Source organism: Hyperoodon ampullatus (assembly GCF_949752795.1).
Source record: "Hyperoodon ampullatus genome assembly, chromosome: 18".
In the NCBI taxonomy this organism is placed as follows: Eukaryota; Metazoa; Chordata; class Mammalia; order Artiodactyla; family Ziphiidae; genus Hyperoodon; species Hyperoodon ampullatus.
Window position 1 is genome coordinate 38,694,582 of NC_136931.1, and position 13,747 is coordinate 38,708,328.

Consider the following 13,747-nt stretch of genomic DNA (forward strand, 5'->3'; position numbering starts at 1 on the left):
GCCCGCGTACCGCAAAAAAAAAACCCAAAAAAACTTAGGGTAAAGGGAATAATGAAGCTGTCCCATTATATGGCAGGACAAAAGATAGTAGTGACATCAAAATCAGGGCCTATCCATCTCATTTGCAGTTATATACTCAGTGTTTAGCATAGCATTTGACCCCTCATCAGTATTCAATAAGAAGATGCGTGTTGAATGACTTAAGGATGAATTAATGAATGAAAAAAGTTAATATGGTAGAAAATGTGTTTTATCCTTGTATTTTCGTGTGTTGACTTCTGTATTTCAAGACCCAGCACTGTAACTGACACATAGAATATAAGCAGTAAAATTTGTTGAAAGAATGAATGAGTCCCCACAATTCTAAGAATAATTTTAAGACCAACACAGACCCCATATCTGCCAAGGTCTATGACAGAAGTATCCAGAGAAGAAAGCCTGATCTCAGCTAGTGGTAGAGCTGACAGAATTTATCTAGTTTTAATAATTTACAGCTCATCACATTACATTTAGGCATAGTACCTACATGAGCCATACAATTAAATGTTGACTGAAAAAAAATGCACAACCTAAAAGTTGAGAATTATGTTTTATTTGGAGGACATACTGAGGACTTAAGTCAGGAGACAGCCTCTCAGATAGCTCTGAGGGACTGTTCTGAAGAGGTAAGGGAGGGCACAGGATATTTAGGGGTTTTTGCAAAAAAAAAAAAAAAAAAACAGGTAGTTGAAACATCAACATCTAGCTCCCCCAAGGTAGACTGCAGTGTGTTACCCTTTCCTCGGCCTACCCTGGGGCACCCTGAAGGGCCTACGGGTCTGAGTGTGGCCCAGCAAGCCCAGGGGAGCCGGCGGGTCCTCAGAGTTCTTGTCCTGAAACTGGCGCTGACGCGACGGGGCCACGAGTCTCTAGACGCTTACTGCCGTTAAATGAATGCAGAACTGCGACTAAGGCCTCAGGGAACCTGCTTCACGCTTACCCTTCTGGATGGCAAATCAAGACCTTACGTCGAGGCTAGGGCCCACGTTGAGATTCCCCTTAGCTCTAGAGCAGGGCAGGAAGAGCTCTCACCCAGGACCTGGAAGCACCCTCTTTCTTTCGAGAAAACTCTTTTTCTTCTCAGAGCCATGCCTACACGGATGAGAATCTGAGCCACATCAGTGTTTTTCACGTGGCTTCAAGGCCGCATAAATGCAGCTTTCAAGGCAGGAAAACAAGGCCTGTCTCAAACGGCCGACATTTCCAGGTTGACATGGGGCAGAATCTTCAGTGGCTTCTACCAAGCCAAAGAGACCAAGCTTCTCACTGAGTCCTTCCACAATCAACTTTTCTAGGCAGCGTATTCTTCCTGAGGTGAACTGCCTAAACGAAAGAATGCGCTAGGTCTCCTAGGGTCCTGCGAATCTTCCAAAAGCCTGCAGCGTTACAGTAGAAACTGTGCTCTAGATGCTCTTGGACCGCAAGCCGACTTTCTCCTTGAGGTAGGTTGAGTTCAGGTATGAAGTGCTGGAAGGAATTGTAAGCAAAGTGTTTTTCTCAGTATAGCTCCGGCTATGGCAATGAGACCAGCGATGACAATGAGGCGGACTTCCATGGCGTGCTGCAGCTGCTACAGTCATCTTCCTGAGGCTGCTGGTGAGCTGAGGGAATCTAGCTCCCCCGAGGACGTGTGCAACATGCTGTCCTTCACTCGGCAAACACACTGGTGCTCCGAAGTGTCTCCGTGTCTGAGTGTCGCTCCTCAACTGAGGAGAGCCTGGGGGTACTCAGGGCCCTTGCACGGAAACGGGTGCTTTCGCGAGGAGTCTAGGAGTCCTGAAAATCTTACTACAGTTCCACTAAAGCAGAACGGCGACTACTGCCGAATGGAAACTGCTGCACGCCTTTCATTCTGCATGCAGTTCAGGGCCTTATTTCGGGGCTGCTGCTCAGTTTAATTTCCCTTTAGCTATAGAGCAGGGAGGATGAGCTCCCAACCAGGAACAGGAAGCACTGTGTTTCTTTCTTTAAAACTCTTTTTTTTTCCCTCAGAGCCATGCCTGCAGGGACTAGAAACACGGCAACAACAGTGTTTTTCAGGTTTTTTCCGGCCGCAAGAATGGAGCTTTCAAAATGGGAAAACCAGGCTTTTCGCTATAGACGCCATGTCTAGATTGACATGCAGCCTAAATACGTGTGTTTTCTAACAAGTAAAAGAGACACAAGCTACCCCCACTGTGCCCTAAACTGAATCAACTTTTTAAAGCAGGGTGTTCTGCGACTAGCGAACTGCCTCAATGAAGGAATGCCTTCGGTCGGCTGAGGGGCCTGTGTATCTTCCAATATCCGGCAGTGTTACACGAAGAACTGTTCTTCAGTTGAAGTTGCAGTGCAAGCTGAATTTCCCCTTGAGGTATGGTGACTTCATGTATGAGGTCCGAGGAAGAATTGCCTTCCTCCCCTTTGAAGTCCCAAACCACTACACCCAACATCTTTGTCTTTAGTTGAAAGTGGTATTTAAGGTGAGGATTTCAGCCATTTGGGAGATTTACTGAGTTCTCCTGGGTCTCTTCCATGTATACATATTATTAAATTTTGTTTGATTTCCTCCTGTTAATCTTAATCTGTCTCATGTCAATTTAATTCCTAGACTAACCAGAAAAATCTAGAAGGGTACCGGAAACTTTCTTCCTGCCCAACAGGCATTATACTGCAGGGCACATTGCCTGCCTTTGAAAGCATCTGAACTTATACACATTGAGAACCCTCTCCTTTCCATGCCCCTTTACCATAGGCATAAAGATTTCTGTGCACATTGAGGCTGAGAAGAACTCCTGAGTCCATCATTGTTTCTCAAGGCAGTCATGAAGACTGTCAGAGAGGAAGAACTTTCCCTCTGCCCTTCTGTAGGCAAATGGAGTAGGGGGTCCCCAAAGAAAAAGAATCAAATATAACTTTTTGACATAAGAGAAGCCATTTTAAGCCTAAATCATTTGTGATCTCAGCCTGGTCATGATGCTTGCTCTTGAACAGGTCTCAGTAATTAATGATCTTGTGAAATAAAATTGTCCCTTACCATCTGGTTCTATAAGAATGAAGTCACTAGCCACTGTAGTCTCTGACCTTGACAAAAAAGTAATCACTTGATCTAAAAGAGAACTGGAAATTTTTCTTTGAGCCAAATTTGAGGATTATAACCTCGGAAGAGCATCTCAGAAAACTGTTCTGCCCATTAGAAACCCAGGGAGGTGTATAAGTTTTTTTGGAGACAGAGGGCTGTACATCAAATGACATTTTATTGAACGTTTACATAATTCAGATCTAAGTGCCATCATGCTGGTCATGTAACCCCTTACAAGGTCAAGAAGAAATGTTATCTCTTAAGGAGGGAATTGTCTTGTTGATGTTAGGAGAATGTTGCTCTTTATGGTTGAGCAAATGTTCCTGCCTATGGGGGAGGTTTGGTCAATGTATAATGCAGATGCACAATGCACAGTGTGGGGAGAGAGGAGACCAAAGGGCAGAGAAGAATTTATGTTTAAATTTCTCTTGTCTTGCCATAAAATATAAATTTTGTTTCACAACCTTCAACACACCCTGAATGGAATTCAGGACAGAGATCAGGAATGAGGCAGTCTATGCTCTGGGAAAACCTGGCAGAACAGGCCTTCAGATAGTTAGATTTTTGTGTGTGTGTGTGGTACGCGGGCCTCTCACTGTTGTGGCCTCTCCCGTTGTGGACGCGCAGGCTCAGCAGCCGTGGTTCACGGGCCCAGCCGCTCCGCGGCATGTGGGATCTTCCCGGACCGGGGCACGAACCCGTGTCCCCTGCATCGGCAGGCGGACTCTCAATCACTGCGCCACCAGAGAAGCCCCAGATACTTAGATATTTTCAGAAGATTTTATGAGCCCAGTTTCTTTTATCTTCTCATATCTAGAAAAGCACTAAAATCATTAATGGAGACATCTGCTCCTTGTGACTAGCAGCCACCATTTTGTGACTAGCAGCAAATTTCTGCCAAAATGTGTCCCTGATTACATGTGTCCCCCTTCACCAAAATCTCATACACACTGACCTTCCCCCTAACTCTTTCGAGCAGTTCCTCAGAGCTATCTGAGAGGCTGTTTCCTTGGCTATAGTCCTCATTTTGCCCCAAATAAAACTTAACTCACAACTCTCAGTTTGTGCTTTTTTTTTTTTCAGTTGACAGTTTAAAACTTTCCCAGTTTGGCTGTTCAAGGAGACACTGTTTTGGGAAAATCCCTGGTGTTCTCCTTACTTGCTGCAAGTAATAAACCTTTCCTTCTCCTGCCCTTTGGCTTGGTTGTGTCTTTTGGCTCAACAAAAGAAGTGTTTCAGGTAACACTTTTAGTTGGTCTAAGAATTAAATTGACGTGAGACTGATTAACAGGAGAAAATAAAACAAAAGTTTAATAATATGTATATCTAGGAGTCATTTTTGGCCTAAGCCATTTTGCGATCTAAGCCTGGCCAGGATGCTTGCCATTGAAAGGGTCTCAGTAATTAATGATCCTAAGGGAACAAAATAATGACGAATCAAAGGACTGTTTTCAGGTCAAAGAAGTAACAATAACAAAGATAATTGTAAAGACTCCCAGTTCTCTTTCAATGGTAAAGACTAGCCTGATCAACTGGGAACATAAGGAATGATGATATTGACCTTTTCTGACCCTCATGACTTCAGTCCACTAAAGCTTGGACTCTATGGACCACCCAAACCCCTTCATGAATATGCATATACCCTTAGCTTAAAAATTCCCCAATTTTGCTGTTCAGGAAGACACTGCTTTGGGAAAGACCCCCAGTGTTCTCTTTACTTGCTGCAAGTAATAAATCCTTTCTTCTCCCAATCTTTGTTTTTGTTGTGCCTTTCAGCTTGACACCCACCAAGAGGCAAACCCAGGTTTTTGGGTAACATCAGCTCTTTGGCTGGCAATGAAAATGACATAAGGCAGATTAACAAGAGAAAATTAAATTATTATGTGCACATGGGGAATTCACGTAAGTATGAAGAATTCCAAAGACAGCAAGACAGGGTGACATATATATATTCTTGACTAAAGAGAAGTGAAACTGAGCAGGACCCTGTGGGGCTCCTGGGCACTAAAGTCTTTCTGTGTCCCCCATTTCTTGTTTGCAGGGACTAGGCTTCGGCCTCCACAACCTTCCCTGAATTCCAAAGGGTAGGGTCAAATAGTTGCTAATCAGGGAAGGGAGGGGCTGCAGAGACAAGGGAGGAACTGTCAAGAAACAATAGTGCAGCTTTGGGACAAGATCCTGGTTCTGCCTCAAGGGAAATATATAACAATAACTTTGAGCTCTTCTACAGAACTAAAACCCCCAACAAATGGAAGATGTTAACTACTTGATGAAGCATCCTTCATTCTAGAGAGAAGGTCACAGTTTGATAACCTTGAGAAGCATAGAAGCTCATCAGGAGACCACCTGAGGCCAGATTAAAGGATTGCAGGCCCTGAACACACCATAATCCTTATCAGCAACCCTGACCTTGAACCATTGCTATAAAACTCCTCACCAAATCCCCCCAGGTTGGGACACACAGTTTTGAGGGCATTAGCCTGCTGTGTCCCCCTTTGCCTGGCAACGCAATAAACCTCTTTTTTTCTACTTCACCCAAACTCTGCCTCCGAATTCGATTCCATACCAGTGCACAGAGGCCAAATTTCGGCATCAGAAGGAGGTATGGGTCTGAAATTTCAAGGGGAAGTAAGGTAATTCACAGGAAATTAAAAAGAGTTAATGTTTGGTAAACAAATGTTTGCTGAGCCATCCAAAGACAATGAGACACAGAGAGGATTTTTATTTTTATTTATTTATTTTTTTGTGGTACGCGTGCCTCTCACTGTTGTGGCCTCTCCCGTTGCGGAGCACAGGCTCCGGACGCGCAGGCTCAGCGGCCATGGCTCACGGGCCTAGCCGCTCCGCGGCATGTGGGATCTTCCCGGACCGGGGCACAAACCCGTGTCCCCTGCATTGGCAGGCGGACTCTCAACCACTGCGCCACCAGGGAAGCCCTACCCTTATTTTTGAATCAGACATTTCTTTTCCTTAATGGTTAAAGCAGATGTGCTGTGTGTGTTTGACAGGCTCTTTCAGTTCACACAAAGTTTACACTGAACCACGTGTAAGCCTAAATGACTTCCCCATACCTCATTACGTGAAAAATTTCTCCCTCAACACTATAATTTGGGGCTTGACTAATCTTGGCGATAAACCAGACACATAATACCCTCAGCTCTCTAGGCCTCTCCACCTGCAGATCCTGCTGTATCCTCCCCGCAGGGCACAGCACCACAAGAGGGTGTCAGGTGAGGGGTTTGGGACCCAGAGAATTGACTCCCGAAAGTGTTTCTGTTTTCCAAGATAAATGACAATACAGTTTGGATTCTAAAAATCATCCAAATAAGTGAAAAAAAAATGCTAGACCAACAATGAATCACAGCGTTTTTCATAAGATAAATGAATGTTATATAATGAAAGAGTAAATAGAGCCCAGAGGCTTTAATATGTAAAATTAAAATGGAGTTCAGTAGTGTTTAAAACACATCCAAAGGTCATATTTATGAGCTGCAAGTCCAGCTGTATTCCACAAGAATTCAGGCAAATGCATGAAAGATGAGTTATGAGTAAAGCACTATCCCCAAACTGTGGGTGTGGGGAAACTCATCCTAGCACTTTGTGCAGAACTAATACATTGCAACCATATCTGGTTTCAAAACTGATATTTTCTGCAACTAAAAAGGCAGAAATAAGCTAAATAAGCTACCTATCCCCCCTTTGTCCTTCAGTTATTAATTAAGACTCCTATTTCTTCCTCTCTTATCTATTTTTTAAATTCCAATTTCAAATGCCAAAATATTCAGCTATTATATATGTTTTTGTTCTCTTTTTTTTTTTTTTTTTTTTTTTGCTGTACGCGGGCCTCTCACCGTTGTGGCCTCTCCCGTTGTGGAGCACAGGCTCCGATGCGCAGGCTCAGCAGCCATGGCTCACGGGCCCAGCCGCTCCGCAGCATGTGGGATCTTCCCAGACCGGGGCACGAACCTGTGTCCCCTGCATCGGCAGGCGGACTCTCAACCACTGCGCCACCAGGGAAGCCCTGTTCTCTTAATTTAGTCTCTACACAGCCTGAAATTTCTTTTTAATTTCCTTATTATATAATTAGTTTTATATTCATCAATTATGTGATATTTCCAGCAGGTACTGAGCTTTTATGCTCCAAATGTATGCCCTTCCATACTTTAATGCACATAAATATACTTTATACTTTTACATCAATTTAAAAAGTAATCTATTGAGTGCAAATTCTGTCTTCAGCATTTTGTTGGGGTCAGCAGTGGGGAGAGAAAATGTAGAAGAAGGAAAAGACATGGCTTATTGTTCTCAAAAGAAGTTACAGAGAAACCTCTGACTTCCTTATCCAAAGGAGGCCCATTTCTTTTTCAATGTCTTTTTTTTTTTTTAATTTATTATTTATTTATTTATTTATTTATGGCTGCATTGGGTTTTCGTTGCTGCGCGTGGGCTTTCTCTAGTTGCGGCAAGCGGGGGATTCTCTTCGTTGCGGTGTGAGGGCTTCTCATTGTGGTGGCTCCTCTTGTTGCGCAGCACGGGCTCTAGGCTCATGGGCTTCAGTAGTTGCAACATGTGGGCTCAGTAGTTGTGGCTCGCGGGCTTAGTTGCTCCACGACATGTGGGATCTGAGATAGATGGGCCCCAGGGTAAGCAGCAGGAGTTCATTCCCTCTGGACAGAAACTCCAAAATATCAATAACAGGGCAATCGAGAAAGGAGGCTGTGCCCTGCCCAGATAAGAGATAAAAGACTAGATGTTCCTCATTCTCATAGTCAAGGAGACCTTCCCAGCTACACATGTGCAGAAGGGTTCCTTGGAGGTCAAAAAGGGAGAGGGCACCACCCCATAGTAAGTGATGTCAACTACCCATAGGCCTCTTCGTTAGAATCCATCTTGGTTAAGAGATGCACATGAACACGGGAGGACCCTGAGGTATACCAAATATGGACTCAGAACCAGGCAAAGCAAGATGATTGGTCAAAGGAAACCTGGAAGAAATTCCCCATAAAAGTGATTCAAACTACCATGCGAGCGCAACTCTCTCTCTGAGCCCGCCCATGTGTCTATCCACATGTATTCTTTGTCCTCCTAATAAACACTTCACTTGTTTCACTACTTTCCATCTCTGTGGAAATTCACTTCTACACAGCAGACAGGCCAGGACCTTGTCACTGGCCACTAGTCCCTGGTGGTCTAGTGGCTAGGATTTAGTGCTTTCACTGCCCCGGCCTGACTTCAATCTCTGGCCAGGAACCAAAATCCTGCTTCAAGCAGCTGCAGGCTGAGGCCACCTGAGATGAAAACAGGGGCAATGTTTATCTTGTTTAAGATCATGTCTTGTTAAAAAACAAAATTCAACTGAGTAAATTTGAAAATCTGATTGGCCTTATTTGATGCTTTATGAATTGGGCAGCATCTCATCTAGTAAATAGAAGGGCACTTTGAGAAGTTATACAGAGTGGAAGGTTTTTATAGAAAGGAGGGTGGGCAAGACAGTCATTAGCAAAAGAAAAAAAGGTTATTTGGGAGCAGTACTATCTTCTCTTTGTAGGGAAGGGAAGCCTTGAGTTTATCATGCAGATTGCCTCTTCTTCTTGGGTTGGGGGAGATGGAGAGGGCCCCTGTGATAGATTACCACATTGGTGCGGACCAGAAAATTCCAGATTTCAGAATTAAGATAACATTTCTGGTGAAGGTCGAAATTGCAAGTAGGTTAGGTATTAAATATATGCGTGGTATCGTGGGCTTTAGCACAAATGAAACCATTTTGTGTCAGTGGTTTTCCTCCTTAATAGTCCCTAATGCAGAACTAGCAGAAACACAACAAAGATTTGTGAAAAAGTAAATGAGTGCCTAACTCAATTGGTCAACTGGTGTAAAGAATGTGGCATAAGAATAAAAAGATCTAGAGAGCAGATGAAAGAAGCTTTTGTTTATATTTTTAAAAGGAATGTCTTCTGTGTTTTCAAATCACTGCAAATCTAATCAGCAATGTTGATGTGACTATTAAAAATGATGCTTTTTGAAAGGTTAGAGAAAGGAAAAACAAGAAAAAAATAAGGATGTTTGGCATTCTGGATGTTGGCTAAATGGCAATTTAATCACTAAGAACATATTTTATTCTATTATCCTGATATATATGTAATATATGTAAACATATATTTATATGTCATACATAATATATATTTCCTTTTAATCACCCCTATTAGGGTACAATTTACATACAACTAATAGCACTCATGTTAAGTGTATAGCACGGTTAGATAAATTTTGACAAATATGTACAGTTGTGTAATCACTACCACAATCATGTTACAGAAAATTTCCATTACCCAGAAAGTTTCCTTAAGCTCCTTTGTGGTCAATCCTCACCTTCCTACAAAAGTGATATGATGATTTGCTTTCAGTGACTATAGTTTTCCCATTCTCAAATTTACATAAATAGAATCTAACAGTGTGTATTTGGTTCCTGTTTTCTTTCACTCAGCATGTTTTGAGATTCATCCATGTTATGTATATTAATATTTCATTCCCCTTTATTGCTGATGTGAATTACTCATTCACTTGATGATGAACATTTGAGCTGTTTACAGTTTGCAGCCTTAACCTTTATGAAACCATCAGGATTTCCATTAGAATTCTTTAATTTCTTACCCAATTCAATGGTATGATTTGAAAGTTATCAGAAACCTGCACTTGTCAGAAAGTCTTTAGTATGAATCTTCCTGAAGATGAAGCATTTTTGCAAAAGCATCTATGAATGATAAAAAGACTTAAAAAGACACAGTTAAAGAGCTGGTTAAAATGCAATCGACAAAAAAAAATTTGTTTACTTCTGTAACATACAAATTTGACATATTCAAATTTTAGAAATTTTATTTAATTTCATATAACATAAGAATATCTATATTAATGATATTTAGTATAATCTAAATGTATAACCTAAGAAGGTTGGAGATACATTTATCTCTAATCAATTGACAGTGCCTCCCATAACATACCAAATAATCCTAATTAGTTTAATATCTCTCTTTGAGATGACTTAGGGGTCCTCTGAAACATCCCAAAGCTATCTAGAGGTCAAAATATCTTTAATTAGGATTCTATCCTTGAGAAGTTTATCCAAAATGTTAAAAAGTTTCAAGACACTTGGTCAAATAGGATTACAGATCACTGTGAAACAATGCGTATCCATTTAACCAAAGTGACAATGAAAGATTTTAAAAGCAAATACAGAACGTTATAACAGATTATTTAAAAGGTAAAGAAAATTTACAATCTGTAATCAAAAGCAAATCAATATTCCAAGAAAACTTTTTTCTCTTAACAGAGAGAGAAAAAAATTTTAAGATTTTGTACCACTTTACTTTTTTTTTTTTTTTTTTTTTGCGGTACGCGGGCCTCTCACTGTTGTGGCCTCTCCAGTTGCGAAGCACAGGCTGCGGACGCGCAGGCTCAGCAGCCATGGCTCACGGGGCCAGCTGCTCCGCGGCATGCGGGATCTTCCCAGACCGGAGCACGAACCCGTGTCCCCTGCATCGGCAGGCGGACTCTCAACCACTGTGCCACCAGGGAAGCCCATGTACCACTTTACTTTTAATCTTAAAATTCATTTACTCAATTAAATTCATTCTAATCTTAGTGAGTCCTGACAACACATAGAATTTCTTTCTAAAGATTACTTTTTCCCCAGAAATCTACAACTTTCTATATTCATATTAACTTGCCCTTTATTTTATTTCCTATTTAGAAATAACCAGCTTTAAGACAAAATTACTTCCTTTTTCTTTAACAAAATAAATTCCTATTCTTCATACCTTCTTTTAATGAAAACACACATCCTATTACCCTGTATACTAAAATGTTCTCATTATTTCTAGTGGCTTTAATTACATATTTAATTAGAATTCTCAAGTCTTAAAAACCTAAATTCCTAGTGAAAATTAAGAAGTAAGCAATTATGAGCTGTTCTTTACATTAGCATTCTGTAGATTGGCAAATTTATAAATAAATGCTATTTATAATTTCTAAAAATATGTGCTTTCTTATGGAAAATGTCTCAGTGTGACACCAAACTTATTTATTAATAGTCTTAAATATCTTTACTTTCTCTGTAAAAGGAAGCCAATGTTTAGTAATTAATATTTCAGTATATTATTTTATTTGGAAAAGACCTCGATATTCAATGAATTCTCATCATTTAGCTTAATTTAGTTAAACTCTAAAATTTCAAGTTACTAAAACTTCCAGAAAACCTATTTTTAAGTAGACATTCCTAAAACATAATTATTCCCAGAGTTCACCTAAAAACTCTTGTCTCATTTACCTCTATTTTATTCACTTGTTCTCAAAAATTATGTTTAGATTACCCAAGAAAACTTTATGAGACATTAGACCAAGTCAGCCATTATCCCAAATTTAATATTGAATATTTTTCAGATCACATGGATCTGAAATTCATTCAAGTTAGTTTCTTTTATATTCCTGAGAATTTCTGTAAGTGCTTAATTTCCTTTAAGTCAATTAAATAGAGCTCATTTACAAACTAACTTTGATAATACCATCCAAAGGAAAAGAGATATATTTATAATGTACGCATGGACATACATACATTCCAGACAAACAGAGATCTCACAGTTTTCCTGCCTGAGTTTAAAAAGGACTCTTCTCCCTTTTTTTCCCCTCAGTCTCAGGAATTGGCGATGGTATAGACAAGAGTGAGTGAGAGTACATTAGAGCCCAGGGTAGAACATTTACATTTCAAAGGCACAGGGAGAAAAATGTAAGTTCCTCCTGGTAAGATTTGTTTCCTTCTGGTCAGAATAGTGAAGAGATACTTTTAACAAGCCAGCTTTTTCATATGCAAAAACAAGTTTTAGAATGTCAAAAAGTGCCCCATCTGGGTCATTATTCTCCAGAGCCTAAAGAATACTGTGACCACATGATTTTAGAAAAATATCACCTTCTCCTTTTCATGGGTATGAGCCCATGAAACTAAGAGCTAAGAATTTCCCAATTCTGCAAAATACACCATAGGGAATATAAGATGAAACAGAGCTCTGATTACCCATTCTCAGTTGTTTATGGCTGGTAATCTTAAAATCTCAAACAAACAAATGTAGTCTCTCAGGGTTTCAAACTCCTCAGCCCCAAAGGGAAAATCCCAACAAATGTTTAGTCACTGACAGACCCAAACGGCTAAGAGAATGAATACCCTGGTATTATCACACACAAGTTCCACTACTTACTAGAGAAATCTCAACCAGCAAAGCATGTGTCTTTTTCCCTTTACCACAGAAATCAAAAGTGCCATGGGCCAATGATGTCTGGTCAGTGGCAAGTGTTCAGGGCCATCTCTGAGACAAAGGTGCTCAAGCAGCTGCTGAGTAGTATCCATGAGCTGCCACTGGTCAGGGGCCAGTGTGCTATGGTTGAGATGCCCACTAGGGATGGTGGCCCCTTCATGGTTGCCAAAATTATTGCCAAACCAAACACAGATTCACTAACCCAATGCAGAGCAAAGCCAATCTACTGATACCAGTTGTGGTGAAGGAAAGTACAGTGTTTATTTGCAGGATGCGAAGCAAGGATAACAAGCAGCTAATGCTCAAAAGACCCAAACTCCCTGAAGACTTTTGGGCAAGTGTTTCTAAAGACAACATTAGGAGTGAGGGTCTCAGGGTCAATTATCAGTTCATGGACATTCTTTTGATTAGTTGGTGGAGAGGTGACAGGGTGATGTTTTGAGAACCTTAATCATCAGCCTTCTTGTTCCAACCAGTCTGGGACCTACATGCTTGTGATCAGCATGTAGTCAAATCCTCCATCAGGTGGAGAGCCTTAGTGTCTACAAAAAACGCTCAAGTGTCGTGGTCCATACGTGGTTTGGAAAAGAATTTCCAGACATAAGGCAGAATGTAAAGAAGATAGAATTTATTAGAGGAAAGTGTCTCTGCCAGAACAGCAGGCTGACTTCCTAGTAGTCTGGGGGAGTCGACCCCAAACATGTGCTATTGATCAGTTTTTATAGCCAGAAAACAAAGGAATGCTCCAAGGTGAAAATTTCGTTTACTAATTGGTCAGGCACATATACTTTCCTTCTACAGGGTGGCAGTGGGACAGGGAAGATGCCTTTTCTTATTTGGGACAGGTCTCATCGCCCAGCTGGGCTCAGGAATTTCATAACCATCACAACATGGTGGGGAGGGCAATTAAGGGTCTGATAAGGGGTGTAACGCTGACACTTTTTCAGAGAGGGTTGCCCTTTGTCCTTGAAGCACCATTGTCCTTGGAGCACCACATCAAGGATATGTGTCAGACTGTTATCTATATCCCTTGAGGAGAAAGGGATATAGATAACACTGTTTTTCAATCTATTGTTACTTTTCTTGCTTGACTGCTTTTCCTTTGTTTCTGAATTTTGTCAGTTCTATAATCATTAACTGCTCTTTGGAAATCAAGGGAGGCCTAGGAGACCAAAGCTTTTTTCTACAAACAAGAAGCAGGGAACACTGGGAGTCTGTCACTGGGAAGGCCCCACAGGATTCTACTCAGTTTCACAATCATGAATAAAGTTGTTTCTATGAACGTTCACGTACAAATTTTGTGTGGACATATTTTTCTCATTTAAATTCCTAGGGGGTGAAATTA